This window comes from Pinus tabuliformis, chromosome 5_2 (genome assembly GCF_031772625.1).
Source record: "Pinus tabuliformis cultivar Carrire ecotype Pingquan chromosome 5_2, CPIR1, whole genome shotgun sequence".
NCBI classification, from domain to species: Eukaryota; Viridiplantae; Streptophyta; class Pinopsida; order Pinales; family Pinaceae; genus Pinus; species Pinus tabuliformis.
In genome coordinates, this window is record NC_142306.1 from 1,042,020,615 (window position 1) to 1,042,037,466 (window position 16,852).

Below are 16,852 nucleotides of genomic sequence, written 5' to 3' on the forward strand. Positions count from 1 at the left end.
TATATTTTCTAACTCCATGCCCAATGGTGAAGGCTACTAGTTTGTAGGTTCTCAGCACCTTTCCAGCAAGGCACTGTCCCCAATTGGAGCCAATGTTGTCACTTACTGAAAAATTGTTCGAATGATACCAAATGATGTCAAAAGAGTGCAAAAGAAAAGATAAATTTTCAGTCATCTTCCAAGTCGTAGAAGGACTCAACACCTACATCAGACCCTCTCCATTTGAAATTGCTCTGAACAAGATTTCCAACGATATGTGGATGTCCAAAAATGGATTCTTGGATCAAAAGATATGGTATGCCGAAATTTCAAGGATTTGAAGCTTTAGGAAAGAAGGAATATCAGAGATTGGTGAGCACTAGTATTGCAGCAATAATGCTGCAACTCCTGGGCTGCCTACTTTACTCTTATCAACCCGATAGTTCGTAACAAAATTGGAAGCGATGGTGTTGTATGCACAAGTACTAGTTCTTACTGTCGGCTGTCACTTGGTCAGCTAGCGCAAGATCACTAGGAGCTCAAGCCAACTTCTATGGATTCCAGAAGAAGCTCTTTATGTGATGAAAGAAAGGAAAGCTTACTCTACAGAGGCTACTCTAATTGTAGAAAGGAAAAGGACTGAAATGTAAAGTAAACCTAGCAAACCCTACTTAACCAACTAATCCTACTTTTGCAGAAAGCACTATGAAAACCATGAGATGAATTCCATTACCTACTCAAGGAAGTAAATAACATCTACTCAAGCTATTTCTAGAAGTAATGAGCAAAAAACATCTTTTTGGATTTTTATGTGAAATTGACATGCATGTATTTTATTGTGTGTGAAGGTGGAAGTGAATAGGTGGTGTTGAAGGGCGACTTTGGGGTTTGAGGAGATGTAGAATGGTGTAGATGGGTCCTAGGAGGTCTCGGGTGGCCTTCTGGAGGCTTTTCTCACACTTGGCCTTCAAAAGAAAGCTTACAGGAAAATCTACAGGAGGACACAGGGGATCTACAGGAGGTCTACAGGAGGATGCCGAGAGTAGTTTTGAAGGTGTGAGAGTGGGTGGAAAAGGTAGATGAAGGTTGGGATGATGTGTTAGGGCACTTAGGGTCCACCAAGGATCACTAGGAGAGGGAAAGATGATTGGGAGAGAGGAAGAAATCCTATGGAAAAATGCAGAAAACTAAGGCAGGTTTGAGGTGAACTTTGGGCAACCTGTAGGGCATGGATTAGGGAGAGAATGTGATGGCTGATAGGCTGACCTGTTGTGAGGAGAGATCTGCTGCAAAAGAACTGACAGTCAACCAATAAGATCAAGCAATCAAGGAAGTGAGTACATCTAAAAATAGAATTTTGCATTAAGCTAGTCTAAACTCTGATCCATGGAAGTGAATGCTGAGCAATGCTACAAGAAAAGAAATCATGGAAGAAGACTTATTGCAAAGACAAAAATGAGCATGGTGGTGTTAGCACTGAAGTGCAGCGCTGCCGTGCTGGAGGCTAAAAGAGGGAGATGATCTGCTTCTATGTCTCAGATAGGGTCCCACACGGGCCACCACTCCACTTTCCTCACCCTTCCACTTACCGTTTATTCCGCTCATTTCCTAACCAAACCCTCACATCCCCACAGGCTCCTCTTTTCACCATAAGCCTAAGTAAATTAACCCAAAAACCCCAAAAAAACCTTACTTTTCTGTCCATGCGCACCCTCCATACATTTCCCGAGGACATCTCGTACCATCGGGTCCCTCCGCCGTTGATTTTCCCCGATGATTCAATGGCCCACGTCTCACCTGATCAATAAAACCTACCCGATCATTCCCCGCCGTTAGATCACCCCTGCCAGATCTGACGGCCATCGCTCATATTGCACGGACAACAAGTGCAAAGAACACCCACTCGATAAAGGCGATTTTTCTCTTTCTTCTACTGCGACGTGTCATTTGCTGAATGGAATTGGGCGGACTCCACCATCTACCACTTACCACCCAATGAGCGCCCGATATAAACCATAACCGCCCGATCCAAACCACCCCCTGGTGTTATCATCCGCGCACATCCACCACTCGATAACTGTCCGATCTGCTCACCTAGGATCTAATGGCCCAGACATGTTCCGCTCCCACCACGACCTCAAGCCTCCTGCACACGATCTCCACCATGCAGTCCCCTCAATCCAACGACCCTCATTCATGACCCCTCCCAATCGTCCTCCATCTCTCTGTTACTTCTCTGTCCGTCCAATCTGGCACATTTGTCCACCCATGCACCTCACACTCCACTCCCTATCTGTTACCTGATGGAGAAGGTGGTCGGATTTGTCAGTCTGATGACAGTCTGACCACTGAACCGAATTAACAGAAAGCATGGCCGAAGGAAGAAGGACATAGCACGACCTAGCAAACAGAATTAAACAGTCATGGAGCTCCATTGCCATAATCAAGCCAACTACCTAACAGGGAAGCACAGTACCAAAATTGATTAATGTTTCCGTGATGGAAAGGAAGTTGCGTCCTGGAGCGCAATCAGGTAGTTAATGACAGTAGGTGGTCGATTAAGACATATCCAACCCTAAATGGCTAAGGATCATTGTAAAAATAAATTATAAATAGCTGAAAGTAAGATGTAATTAGGGTTCAACTTCTGGAGACTGTAGATACTTTGTTCCTTGCAACGTCTCATCTTCATTTTTAGTAATACAAGCTTCTTTTGTTGTTACATGCTCAATGTCCATTTCCCTTCTGTTCTAAATTTGCACCTGGATAGGTTTATTCATGTGTTCTCCTATGTCTAATGTTAGATAACTGTCATCTTATCTTTGCATTGGTAAATTGGATTTGCTATTGAATAAGTCATCTATGTTTCTTTTGTATCTAACGCTAGATAACTGTCATCTTATCTCTGCATAGATAGATTAGATTTGCAAGCTTCATTCACTGGCTGCAGCCGGCCATCATATGTTATGTATGCATCTGTTGGTGTGGTTAGTATTCTTCATTCATTCACTTAATATGCAAACTATTGAGCATTAGTGGTCTAAAGCCTTGTAGGCTGAGGATGTTCATGCATGTATGGAGTGAAAAAAAAGTTGAAGTGGTTATCTGGCTTGAACCAAACCATCATCCATTCCAATAGTTCCTAGAACAATATTGAAGATTATATGTTACCAGGCATCTCCGAGCTACAACCTAAGAGAGTTTCTTGGAGTGATAACATAATTGGTGCTGTTGCCGGGGAGAGGAGATTGAAGCTCAGCTTCCCTGGGAGATGACACAGATCCAACTTTGATGATAGACAAAGTCTGGACACATTTGTGGTTGTAATCATCTATTTGGCGACTCTACTGGAGGCCCGACCTCTCAACGACTCCACATCATAGTTCTGGCTCAGTTTGTGAGCATACTCGGAGAAATCCTCAGAAGTCACCAGCTGACCCAGTACTTGACCCTGAAAAGATCATCAAAGAAAGAAAGGTATCATAGAAAGGAGCATCAGGATCAGGTAAATCTAAACAATCCCCTATATCTCTACAAGAAAGGCTTGTAATAGAACAAATACATGTTGAGAGTAGAGCCTCTAACACTGGTAGTGAAGAGAAACTTTCAGAGATTCATAAAGCTCCTCATTCTTTAGGTTCTCCTCTTGTTTTAAGCTCGAAGGAAATCTCACCTCCTATCTCTCATATTCCTTTAGTCCTGTCAGTCACTCCTCAGTTCTCTATCATTCAGACTGCTAGTACTCTTCAATCTACCACAGCCATGGTAGGTCCACAAGCACTCACCAAAATGGAAAGAATCATAGCTGCTAGGTATGGACCTCTAGTACTACCCACTCCTTTGAATGCAATGCCTACTGGAGAATATCAGAAATACATGCCTAAGTTCAAACTTCACTGGGACTAAAGGGGTTACTGCTGAAGAACATCTCGAGTCCTTTTATAGCTATGCCGATAATCTAGACATTAGTGAAGATGATGTGTGGATGAGAGTATTTTTCCAAAGCCTAGACGGAGAGGCAAGAAAATGGTTTAGAGAATTGACCCCTAGATCTATATAGATATTGAGGCCTTAGATGATGTGTTCCTGAAGCATTCGGGGGATAAGAAAGATCTGCTCTACTATCATACTAAGTTTGGGAACTTGAAAAGGGAAAATGGAGAGTCACTTTCTGATTTCAATAAAAGGTTTAACCACATGTACAACAAGATACCAGCAGAAGTGAAACCCACCCCTACCTCTGCTAAGCTCACCTATGCCAATGCCTTCGATTCTGACTTCTGCTTGTTGTTGAGGGAGAGAAGATGTGCTTCTTTGGCTGAAATGTAGGATGCAGCCTTAGAAGTAGAGTCCAACATCATGGTTGCAGAGAAACTCAAGGGATATGCTGATCGAAGGAGGCAGAGAGGTGAATCTTCTTCATCTTCAGACCCCAAGATAGATAAAATGACCAAGATGATAGAGTCACTAGCCTCTGAAATCTTCAAATTAAAGGTTGAGAAACACCCAGGGAAAGGAAGAGTTCCTAATACCTTTGTTCCTAGGAATCCCAATCCATATAGAAAATCCAATGAGTAGTTGCAGATTATGCAAAGGAGCAAAGAGGACAATGAAGACCCCTTTCCAGAATGTAGTCATGGAAGAGGAATAGTTTGATGAAGATGATGAGATCCATTGCATGGAAGACAAAGGCAGTGCCTCCTTCTTGACCTTGGCTACCTATGAAGAGTTGTTATTTAAGGACCAGACCAACCAAGAATGGGATGGTGGGGTTGTTATACAAACCGAAGATCAGCAAAGATACAATCCGAGGTCGAAGACGAACAGTGCCAAGGAAACCCCTGTTCAAAGATCTGCTGTCCCTGCAATGCAGCAAACTAATAGGCTAAAATGACCAGCAATTGATCCCATCATTCTCAAAGCTCCAGCTCAAGAGGTAAGAGGTACTGACAAGTTCCCTTCTCCTTTTAGTTTTGAATCAGAAATCTAGAAGCTCAAAATATCTATACCTCTGGTAGAACTAGTGAAGAATGAAGCCTTTAAGAGACCCATCCTTGAGGCCCTTGAGCTTAAGGCCACTCAAGCATCCAACGACTATGTGAATTTACAAGATGACAAACCTGCAGTCGTTCTTAGCCCAATGACTGAACCTCCTGATGATAATTCCCCATCATTCTATGTCTCCTTAACTATTCATGACAAAATCCTTCACAACTGTTTGTTCGACACAGGTGCCAGCCATAGCCTAATGCCCAAGGCTGTCATGGATGAGTTAGGCCTTGACATCACTAGGCCTTATCATGACCTATTTTCTTTTGACTCTAGGAAGGTGAAATGTTTGGGATTAATCAAAGACCTAGCCATTACCCTGTCTCAGCTGCCTATGAAGAGCATGATAATGGATATTGTGGTAGCAGATGTTCCCCCTAAGTTTGGCATGCTTCTTTCAAGGGGATGGATAAAAATATTGGGTGGAACATTACAAAACGACATGTCTTATGCTACTGTCCCAGTTTTTGGAGGTGCGAGTAGGAGATTATACAGGGAAGCTAATTAGCTTATATTATCAGTGATGAGAAGCATCCCACTAATCATCCCATCTATGCCGTTGATACTAATTTTGGAGCCTGTGTTCTCCAAAAAGAAGAATCCCAGTTGGCCTCCATGTAGCTCAGGAAACCAGTTTGCCAGATTACAGAGGAAGAAGGTCTACAAATGTGGTACATGTTCTTTGATGGAGCTTGCTCTAGGGAAGCTGTAGGAGTAGGTGTAGTTCTGGTATCTCCCACACAAGAATGCATACATTTATCTTTCAAGCTAATTTTTCAAGTCACAAATAATATAGCAGAATACGACGCTTTTATCTTGGGCTTGAATGCTGCTAAAGAAATGGGCATCAAACATCTTAAGGTGTTTGGAGATGCAGACCTTATTATGCAATAGGTGAATAAGACATTCCAGGCGAGGCACCCCAGGCTGAAAGCATACAAAGCTTAGGTATGGAAGCTCAAGGATTCATTCAGTAGCTTTAGTATTTTATACATCCCTAGGGCTAAGAATCAACTTGCTGACTCCCTTGCTGTGTCTGCTAGTATGTTTGTTCCTCCTTTACCCTCCAGATTGACTTATTAAGTCCAAGTAAAATACAGACCGTCGTTGCCTGATAATGTCAATTATTGGAAAGCCTTTGAAGATGACGACGAAGTCAATAGGTTTCTCCAAGTCATTGATGAATTCTTTGAAATGCAAATTGATCAAGAGAATGAAGCCATGGAGGAATGCCATCAATCCCAGCTGAGAAACAAAATTGGTAAAGACAACATCGTACAACTGCCTAGTAACTATATATCCAAAGGGATGGTGCCTCTAGAGAAGCTGTTTGATCATAACGATGTACCTTATAAGCCTGCCCAAAAAGAGAATGAGTCTGTAGTCCATAGACACAATATAGGGAGTCCAGATCATCCAAATTACATAAACCTGTCTACCCACTTGTCTGCTGCCCAAAGTTTTGAATATTGCAACCTGATGAAGCCATTTGCTGATGTCTTTACCTGGGAATATAGTGACCTTAAAACTTATGACAAGAACATCATTCAGCATAAGGTTCCACTAGAGAAAGACACCATCCCTTTTAAGCAAAAGCTAAGGCCTATCAGCCCTCTATTACTACCTTTGATTGAAAAGGAAATTAAGAAACTGTTGGCTGCCAAGATCATAGTTCCCCTAAGGTATTCAAAATGGATAGCTAACTTGTTGGTAGTAAGAAAGAAAAATGGAGAAATCAGGCTTTGTGTTGACTTCAGAAATCTGAACAAATGCTCTAAGAAAGACAACTACCCCCTGCCTAATATGGAACACTTGTTGCAAAAAGTTTCAGGGGCTAGAGTCATGTCTTTCTTAGATGGTTTCTCAGGTTATAATCAAATTGCTGTACACCCTAAGGATCAAGAGAAGGCTGCCTTCACTACTCCTTGGGGGACTTTCATGTACTCCAAGATGCCTTTTGGACTGATGAATGCTGGGGATACTTTTCAGAGGGCCATGGACATAGCCTTTGTAGGAGAGAAGGATAAGTTTGTCCTTATTTACCTTGATGACATAACAGTCTTTTCCAGCAGTCACATGGAACACATGCAGCATTTGAAGAAGGTGTTTTTGAAGTGCAGAAGGTTTGGAATCTCAGTAAATCCTAAGAAGTCACAGTTTGCTCTAGAAGAAGGCAAACTTTTAGGACATATTGTTTCCACTACTGGTGTCAAGATTGATCCAGAAAGAGTTCAAGCAATACAGACATTGTCCATCCCAAGGTCAAAAAAGGACATTCAATATTTTTTGGGCAAGATTAACTTTGTGAGGAGGTTTATTCCAAATTTTGCAGAACTGGTGAAGCACATCACTTCCATGCTAAAGAAGGGGTCAGAGATAAAATGGACAGAGGCTGCAAGAAGATCTTTCGAAGCCATCAAAAGAGCTATCATGGAAGCTCCCACCTTAATCAGCCCAGACTACACCAAGGAGTTTTATATTTTCTCTTTTGCTTCTCATGATACACTTGCAACAGTCTGGTTGCAGAAAAATGACGAAGGTATAGAACATCCAGTGGCCTTCTTCAACAAAACTCTGAGGGATGTTGAATTAAGGTATGAACTCATTGAAAAACAGGCATATGCCCTCATAAAGTCTTTAAAGGCATTCTGAATTTACATTCTTCACTCAAAGGTGGTTGCCTATGTACCCTCAGCTTCAGTAAAGGATGTCCTAACACAGCCAGATGTTGATGGAAGAAGGGCTAAGTGGATTGAAAAACTCATAGAGTTAAGCATAGAGGTAAAGCCCACCAAGCTAGTCAAAGGCCAAGGCCTGGCTCAGCTTATGGCTGAGGAAAATTATAGTCTGCTGGACATAAATTGCATAGGTGCAGATTTAGGTGTTGAACAGGCAGGGGAAGCAACAGAAGAACAAGGGTAGAACTAGTCATTAGCTGAGAATTTGGCTACTTGTGAGTGGTATTCTAGTATATCTCATTTCTTGGTGAAGCTAGAAGTCCCTCCTGGGCTCAGCTCAAGTCAGGCTAGGACCATCAAGCTCAGAGCAGCCAAGTTTTGTATTAATAAGAACTTGCTTTATTGGAGGGACCCATCTAGAATCCTCTTGAGGTGTCTAGACAAGGAACAATCTGTGGAAGTCATGCACCATTTTCATTCTAGCATTTGTGGCGGGCATCAAAATTGAAAACCACAGCCCATAAGATCTTGAGGGCTGGGTATTATTGGCCTACTCTATTCTTTGATGTATTTTCATTTGTGAAGTCTTGTGATAGACGCCAGAGGTTTGCAAGAAGACAACAACTGAAATCTTTGCCCCTGAAGCCAACACACATCAAGGGTCCCTTCCAGCAGTGGGGTTTAGATTTCATAGGGGAGATTAATCCACATTCTAGTGGCCAACACCGGTGGATCTTAATAGCCATTAACTATTTTACCAAATGGATTGAGGCCATACCCACTAAGAAGGCTGATCACTAGGTTGTCATGAAGTTCTTAACTGAGAATATTTTTACCAGATTTGGCTGCCCGATCAAGATAGTTACTGATAATGCAATAACCTTCAGAGTGAGGGAATTGGTGGACATGTGTGAATCAATGGGCATTAAATTAGTGCATTCTACCTCATATTATCCTCAAGGCAATGGCTTGGCAGAATCATCCAATAAAAGCCTGGTAAGGATAGTTAAAAAGCTGCTGGAGGATAACAAACAGAACTGGGATTCCATGCTGAAGTTTGAATTGTGGGTTGACAGAGTTACCACCAAGAAATCCATAGGCAACTCTCCATTCAAGCTGGTATACAGTACTGAGGCTATTTTTCCAATCCAATTGATCCTCCCTGTGGCTAAATTCTTGCAAGAGGAACAGGATGAGGAAAGCGACATGGCAAGAAGGATGAGTGACTTGGTTGAAGTTCACCAGATCAGAGATCAACTGATTGAGAAGTCAGTAGTGCATCAAAAGAAGATCAAGGAGGTCTTTGATAAAAAAGCAAAGATGGACAGTTTTCAGGTTGGTGACTGGGTTCTCAAATGGGATGCATTGAATGAAAAGAAGGGAAACCACAGTAAATTTGATGCCTTATGGATAGGACTGTTCGTCATTGCTTGTGCTCAGATAAACAACACTTTCACTTTGCAAAATTTAGAGGGGGAAGATGTTTTTGGTGGCCCAGTCAATGGACATTTTTTGAAACCTTATTTCGTTTAAGGCTTTAAAGCCTTGGTATTGTAAATATGTTTTTCATTTTATTTCATATTAGTTAGACTCCATGCCCAATGGAACACTATGTGGCAGATTTAATCTTTTTGTTTACTGGAAAGGTAGTGGTCTACAGTTCTTGAAACCTCACAGGGAGGCTTTCATCCCCAGAAGGATCCAATGTTAGCACTGAAGTGCAGCGCTGCCATGCTAGAGGCTAAAAGAGGGAGATGATTTGATTCTATGTCTCGGATAGGGCTCCACACGGGCCACCACCCCACTTTCCTCACCCTTCCACTTACCATTTATTTTGCTCATTTCCTAACCCAACCCTCACATCCCTATGGGATCCTCTTTTTGCCCCAAGCCTAAGAAAATTAACCCAAAAAACCCCAAAAAAACTTACTTTTCCACCCATGAACGCCCTCCGCACATTTCCCGAGGACATCTCATACCACCATGTCCCTTCGCCGTTGATTTTCCCCGATGATCCAATGGCCCACATCTCACCCGATCAATAAAACCTACCCGATCGTTCCCTGCCGTCAGATCACCCCCGCTAGATCTGACGGCCATCGCTCATATCACACGGACAACAAGCGCAAAGAATACCAGCCTGATAAAGGTGGTTTTTATCTTTCTTCCGCTGCGACGTGTCATCTGCTGAATGGAATCGAGCTAACTCCACCATCTACCACTTACTGCCCAATGAGCGCCTGATATAAACCATAACCACCCGAGCCAAATCACCCCCTGCTGTTATCATCCGCGCACATCCACCACCCAATAACCATCTGATCTACTCACCTAAGATATAACGGCCCGGACATGTTCCACTCCCACCACGACCTCAAACCTCCTGCACACGATCTCCACCGTATAGTCCCCTCGATCCGACGTCCCTCATACACGACCGCTCCCAATCATCCTCCATCTCTCTGTTACTTCTCTGTCCGTCTGATCTGGCATGTTTGTCCACCCATGCACCTCACACTCCACTCCCTATTTGTTACCCGATGAAGAAGGTGGTCGGCTCTGTCAGTCTGATGACAGTCTGATAGCTGAATCGAATTAACAGATTGCATGGCCGAAGGAAGAAGGACACAACATGACCTAGAAAACAGAATTAAACAGTCATGGAGCTCCACTGCCATAATCACGCCAACTACCTAACAGGGAAGCACAGTACCAGAATTGATTAATGTTTCCGTGATGGAAAGGAAGTTGTGTCCTGGAGCACAATCAGGCAGTTAATGACAGTAGGTGGTCGATTAAGACATCTCCAGCCCTAAATGGCTAAGGATCATTGTAAAAATAAATTATAAATAGCTGAAAGCAAGATGTAATTAGGGTTCAACTTCTGGAGATTGTAGATACTCTGTTCCTTGCAGCGTCTCATCTTCATTTTCAGTAATACAATCTTATTTTGCTGTTACATGCTCAATGTCCATTTCCCTTCTGTTCTAAACTTGCACCTGTATAGGTTTATTCATGTGTTGTCCTATGTCTAATACTAGATAACTATCATCTTATCTCTGCATTGGTAAATTGGATTTGCTATTGAATAAGTCATCTATGTTTCTTTTGTATCTAACGCTAGATAACTGTCATCTTATCTTTGCATAGATAGATTAGATTTGCAAGCTTCATTCATTGGCTGCAGCCAACCATCATATGTTATGTATGCGTTTGCTGGTGTGGTTAGTATTCTTCATTCATTCACTTAATATGCAAACTATTGAGCGTTAGTGGTCTAAAGCCTTGTAGGCTGAGGGTGTTCATGCATGTCCGGAGTGAAAACAGAGTTGAAGTGGTTATCTAGCTTGAACCAAACCATCATCCATTCCAATAGTTCCTAGAACAATATTGAAGATTATATGTTACTAGGCATCTCTGAGCTACAACCTAGGAGAGTTTCTTGGAGTGATAATAGGTGGAAGAGATCTAAAGAAAAGCATTAACCTTCTAACAAACTGCAAACACTAGAAATCCTATGGAGAAAGAAAATCTATGTTTTTGGGGTAGCAAGAGGGTCTTTGCCTCAATTCATAGTCCCAAAGGGAGGAAAAGAGGCCAAGGCACTGTTTCTAGCCTTTTGAATCTTCTTTCTATCACTGCTTAACCTACTATAGAAAACACAAATGAATGCAAACTACTAAACCATAAAAAACAACCTATTCTTAACCAAGAAAGAAATTCATCTAACAACAACTAATCCATAAATTGAAACAAAGCATATAAATACAAACAAGAGGAGCTTGGCTACTTGGATTGGGCCCTAACCCAAGAGCTTCAGCCCTCTGAGGTAACTCAGTGCTAGCTCAAAAAGGATCTCATCTTTATTATCAAAACAGTAATAGGATTACATGAAACTGTCCACAAAAAGTAAGCTCGAAGTTGAGCAGAGTTTTACAATAGAAAAAGTACAACAAAAAATTCGACAAAAATTCGACTGTAGTGAGGCCCTAGGCCTCTCTACTTATACAACTGAAGCTCCCAACAACTTCCTTAAAATCAGGGAGGCTTGGCTCCCAAAACTTGAGATAAACATAAGTTATCCTCCACTTGCTCGGCTGCCTCCTAGTGCATTGATTTGGTTGTTTGTACTCTGAGCTGCATGAAGGGGAATTCGAAGTGGGGAGTAATAAATGAGGGGGATTCCCTCCTATAAATCCTCTCCTTTGTCCACTTTGAATTATTGCTACCAATTTTCCATTGAATCTTTGACTTTGTCTTCAAAATTCAACAAAAATCTGCATTAAACACATATTAGACCTCATGGCATCATAACTAACTCAACTCACTCCATAAGCATAAATATAATAAAAAACATGCAATAAGCTAAGAGAATGGTTGATTTAACTATGTTAGGAGGAAAAATGAGCCCATATAATTACCCATTTATGGGGATCATCATCAACCCCCTACTGAAGGTGTTAGTCCATCTCCTCATCTTTGATGGCCCTGGTGGCCTCTCTAGCATCGCAAGCTTTTGATGTTGTTTCCTCTTCCTTGTCAGAGAAACCTACTTTTCTGTCTATCTCTTCCCACTGCCTCTGCTCTTCTTCTTCGGTTCTGTTAACACCCAGGTTGTTCCCTATGACTCCCAAGGGAATACGGCCGGGGTAACCACTAACCAATCTTTGGATCACTGTTTCTAGCCAAACTGTGATCAGAGAGGGCTCTCTCTTTATGATTTGTATCTGTTATGATAGTGTTTTAGGCTAGGTATTATGCACAGGTTTTGTTTATGTTTTGGTTGAAGAGTTTCTTTCAGGTCTTGTGATGTAGTGTTCAAAGAGTCAAATATCATTGGGCAATGGAGTCTATGGCTGCAGGTGTCTAGAAACCTTGAGGTGAATTGGTGAAACTTACAGGGCCATTTGGATACTTCATACAACAAAATTTTTGATTTATAACATGAACAGGTGAAAAAACCAGTGAAAGCATTTAAGAATTTTCACTAAAGTACTTAAGTATTTCCACCAAACTAGGTATGAGAAATGGATAGATGTCTCAGGAGCAAACTTGAATCCCTGGGAATGTCTATCACTGCAAAAGATATAGTTTTAAAGTGCAGCAATTAAGAATTACACTTCATTCACTGTATCTGAAGAAAACATGGATAATAGCTTAGATTGAGTTCAGGGTAATCAGTGATTAAATCTTGGAACTATTCTTCTACTTTGCTATTAAGTGTAAAACATTTAAACGATAAAAGAGAACAAAAGACTCGAAAAACATGTAATACAGAGATTTAAGAAAGACTTATTGTTTTATGAAACACTCTGGAATCCTGCAACATTCACCATTCATCACAATGCATCAAGGTACGCCAAGCTTCGGAAATTCCATTCACCCTTTGTATTATTTCTCTGAGAATTTTACAGCAAGTGAGATCCCCAAAATGGAAATAACAACAACCCCTTAAGCTTATGTGCGGGGCGAATATATACTTACGATTTTTTACAAAAATATCTGAGTTCTAAGTTATCTCAGACTTAATATTCTCACCAACTTTTGAGATATTATTATCAGAAATTTATTACAGCATTGAATACAAAATAAAGGCGTCTTGATGTTCTGTCAGAAGATATTTTGGCCTTTGGGAGCTGCTGAGTCGGTTGGGATATTTTGATCAAATGCTGGAGAACTCGACTTTATAGCTCGTGCGCTGTATTTTTGGGTCTGCCACCTGTGATTGTGATTGCTGCTGTGGTGACTAAATAGCCCTGCTGAGTTGGCTCAGCATCTGTCTTTTCCTTGTAGATTTATCCACCAAAATTCTGCCTGTGCATGACTGCTCATAAACTGGAGAAAATTAACGCTACAGGTTCTGGCTTGATAAGATTATCTGTGTCAAATTCCTCCAGACTTCCTGTGTGGGCAATTGGTGCTTCATGATTGCCTCCATAGTTTCATCTGCTTCTGTATACTTAAAGAAATTTGGTGGTGCATCAAACAGGTGATCAATTTCATTCATAATAAAAAACAGGTTGTCCACCCTATCATACAAATTCTGCCCTGATGCTGGCCCTGTTTCTGCTGAGGTACTGGGTTGTTTTGCAATTTGTGCTGCAGCATGGGCATCAACCCTTTTGATGTAGTTTTCCAGGGTAAGCAGTCTTCCTACACTGCTTAATATGCTGGGGAGGCCTCTGTTCTGTAATGCCAGGAATCTGTCCAGGAATTTGTTGATTTCGGTCTGCATATCCTGTGTTCTCCTCTCCAGCGTTCCAACTAGGCTTCGTAGTGTCAGGACTCTTTTAACTACTGAGATTGTCTCAGTCCTGTTAGCAATTCCCATGGTAGCTAGTTGAGAGCTAGTTTTGTTATTTAAAATATTGATCATTCTGCTGGCAGCATCTGGCATGTGGCCAAGGCTTGCTCTAGCTCTGTGTATTTCCCTGTTTGCCTTTGTAATGAGTACTATTTGCTCATCCATAGTCTCAATATACTGCCACTGATTGGTGATGGACCGACCAATGTTACCCCAGAGGACTGCTTTTAACTCTGCTGTTACCTTTTCTAGTGAGAGCTCCTTTTCAAGTTCAGTTATCCTCTTCTTTAGAGCTTTTACTTCTCGTTCCTTTGCAGCCTCACTTTGCTTGCTCTTATCAAGTCTTTCATTTACTTTAGTCAAAGATTTTTTGACTTCATCAAGCTCTTTCATTTGAGACTCAAGAACTTGGATTTCGGCTTGCAGCTTCTGCATATCCAGACTAGGAGTCTGCTCTGTTGTTGGTGTAGCTGTTGCTGTAGTTGGTGTTGTAGGCCCTGTCTGTTGAGGAGGAGGAGTAGTTGTTGGAGGGGCTTCCTCAAGATTGATTATTTCAGGAGGAGGCTGGGAGGTTTGGCCCTCTTCCTTTTGCTTTAATGCTGTCTGTAGTGCTGCCTTTGCAGCTTCTGATTCTCCTAGTTTGTCTTGAGTCCGAACCAGCTCCTTGTACAGAGATATCATTAGATCTGTGGCATCCTTTTCCAGCCTTTGCTGGGCAACCTCATCTGTTTGCGGATGGATGGTAGCTGGGAGCTTGATTTTCTTTCTTAAGGCCGCCATGTCTGCATCCCTTAGCTTCAACAGTTCTTGGATACCTTTAACATCTTTAGGATCATGTCCCATTTCTATGATTACATCTTCCAAGGACTTGATTCTGTTGTCCTTGGCTTGTGATGATGCTCTCTCCAATTCCAGCTGAGAGGCTGTATTATCAAGGCTGCTTTTCAATTTGTAATTTTCCAATGTTTCATCTGCCAAGGAGGCATACACCATTTCACCAGTTTGTTTATGCAGTTCAATTTTATCCATAGGGTGTATGTCTTTGGCCAGAACCTCCATGTTGGTCCTCAGGTAATCCGAGGCAGATTGGGGATGCAGAGTTGTGGGCATGAAGTGACTCATGATCATTTTGCCTTCACTTACATCAAAGGCAGACATGAGTCTTTGCTGATTGGTGGGAGCCAGGTTCAGCAAATGATTGTACAGCTGTATTTTAATAGGATCACTCCTCCTTTTAATGTCGATAAATTGTTGTTTGATGCTTACCTGTCCTTCTTTGTGCTGGCTGGAGGAGCTGACCTCTCCTCCTATAGCTCTATCATGTTCATGCTGGAATGAACTGGCTGAAACTTCTCCGCTGGGTGGGCCCATGCCCGTTGCTTGTCTTATTGCTATGTCATCCTCTGGAAAGTCATTTAATCTTTGTCTTTTCTCTCCCTGATTGATGGATGAAGTCAGGGGAGTCTCTCTATCTCTTTTCCTGGTTAAGTCCTCCTTTTGTGGGGTTTGGAGGACCGAGGTATCAAAAGTAGTTTCTGCCCTAGGAGGCACTATTTTCTGAGCCTGTTGCTCAGTGGAACTTGGAGCATCAATCACTCTTTCTTGCTGCAAGGGCTGCTGTTTATTATATTGTACCTCTTCTTGCTGCTGCCCTTCTCCCTGCTGCTCCATCTCTTCCTGCTGCTGTAGCAATGTCTCCACTTGCTCTTCTGTCAATGGAGGTGGCTGCTCCACCTGCTTCCCTTTATCTTTGCTGGCTGTCTGCGGTGCTTTCCCGGCAGTTTGCTGCTGTGTTGTTGATGATGTAGCAGCTGCTCCAAGCTGCTTTTTGTATGAGAGGGGAACCTGTCCACAAGTTTCTAAGTCAGCTTCCTTTTGAATATTTCTAGCCTCTCTCTCTAGTAGCTCTTCATCAGTAATTTCCTCTTCTAGGGTACCTTCTTCCCAACTTAATGCATTGGCATACTGTTCAATCTCAGGTTGTCTCTTGTGTGCATAGCTACCCAATTTGTATTTTATCCTCCTGAGGGAGACAAAATGATTGGGGTCATAGGGTATCCATTCAAAGCTAGTTTGCAGTCTGAGGCCCTCTAGGATATTGTTTGCCTCCTTCCACCCCTCCTCTTTTCTGTTGTATAGGAAAGGACCCAGCTGGCTCCTTACTTTTAACTGTGACTTCTTGTTCTTGCTCTGAAAATGGAGGTAGTCTGAGTTCCCAAACTGTCTGAAATATTCCAAGGCAAAAAGCCTCATGGGGACATACCTTGGCAACCTAAAAGGGTTCAACTCACAGCCATATATTCTGATGACTGTGTGGTTTTGGTAGAGGTACCAATTACCAATGCTGTAGGATTTATTCAAATGGAGAATTCTCCTCATGTCATCAGTTAGTCTTGGAGGAGGAATACCATGCAATACTGTCATGGCTGGATAAATGAATAAGTCAATGAACTCAGAGTATGTGTAAGGTGATACAGAGGTATGATGAAAAACAGAGGTCCAGAACACCACTGACCTTGGATTTCCCTGGGCATTGAGTTGCTTCAAAGGAAAAGAGAAGGTGGCTGGCTGATAAAACAAGAATAGGTGGTATATGTATGAGGTATACCTGAATAGTCTTTCCCTCTTCAAGTTCATAAACTGGTCATGGATTTTATCTGCAATGTATGTAGCATAATCATAATGTACAGCTGGGGGCTTACCAGGAGAGAATAGAGACAGCATTGCCATTATGCTTTCATCCACATCCTCCATTCCCTGAATCCTAGGGCATAGCTGATCAAATCCACTAACATCCTGCCCAATTCATTCAAGTACTGATATCCAATAGGAGGAGTTCTGA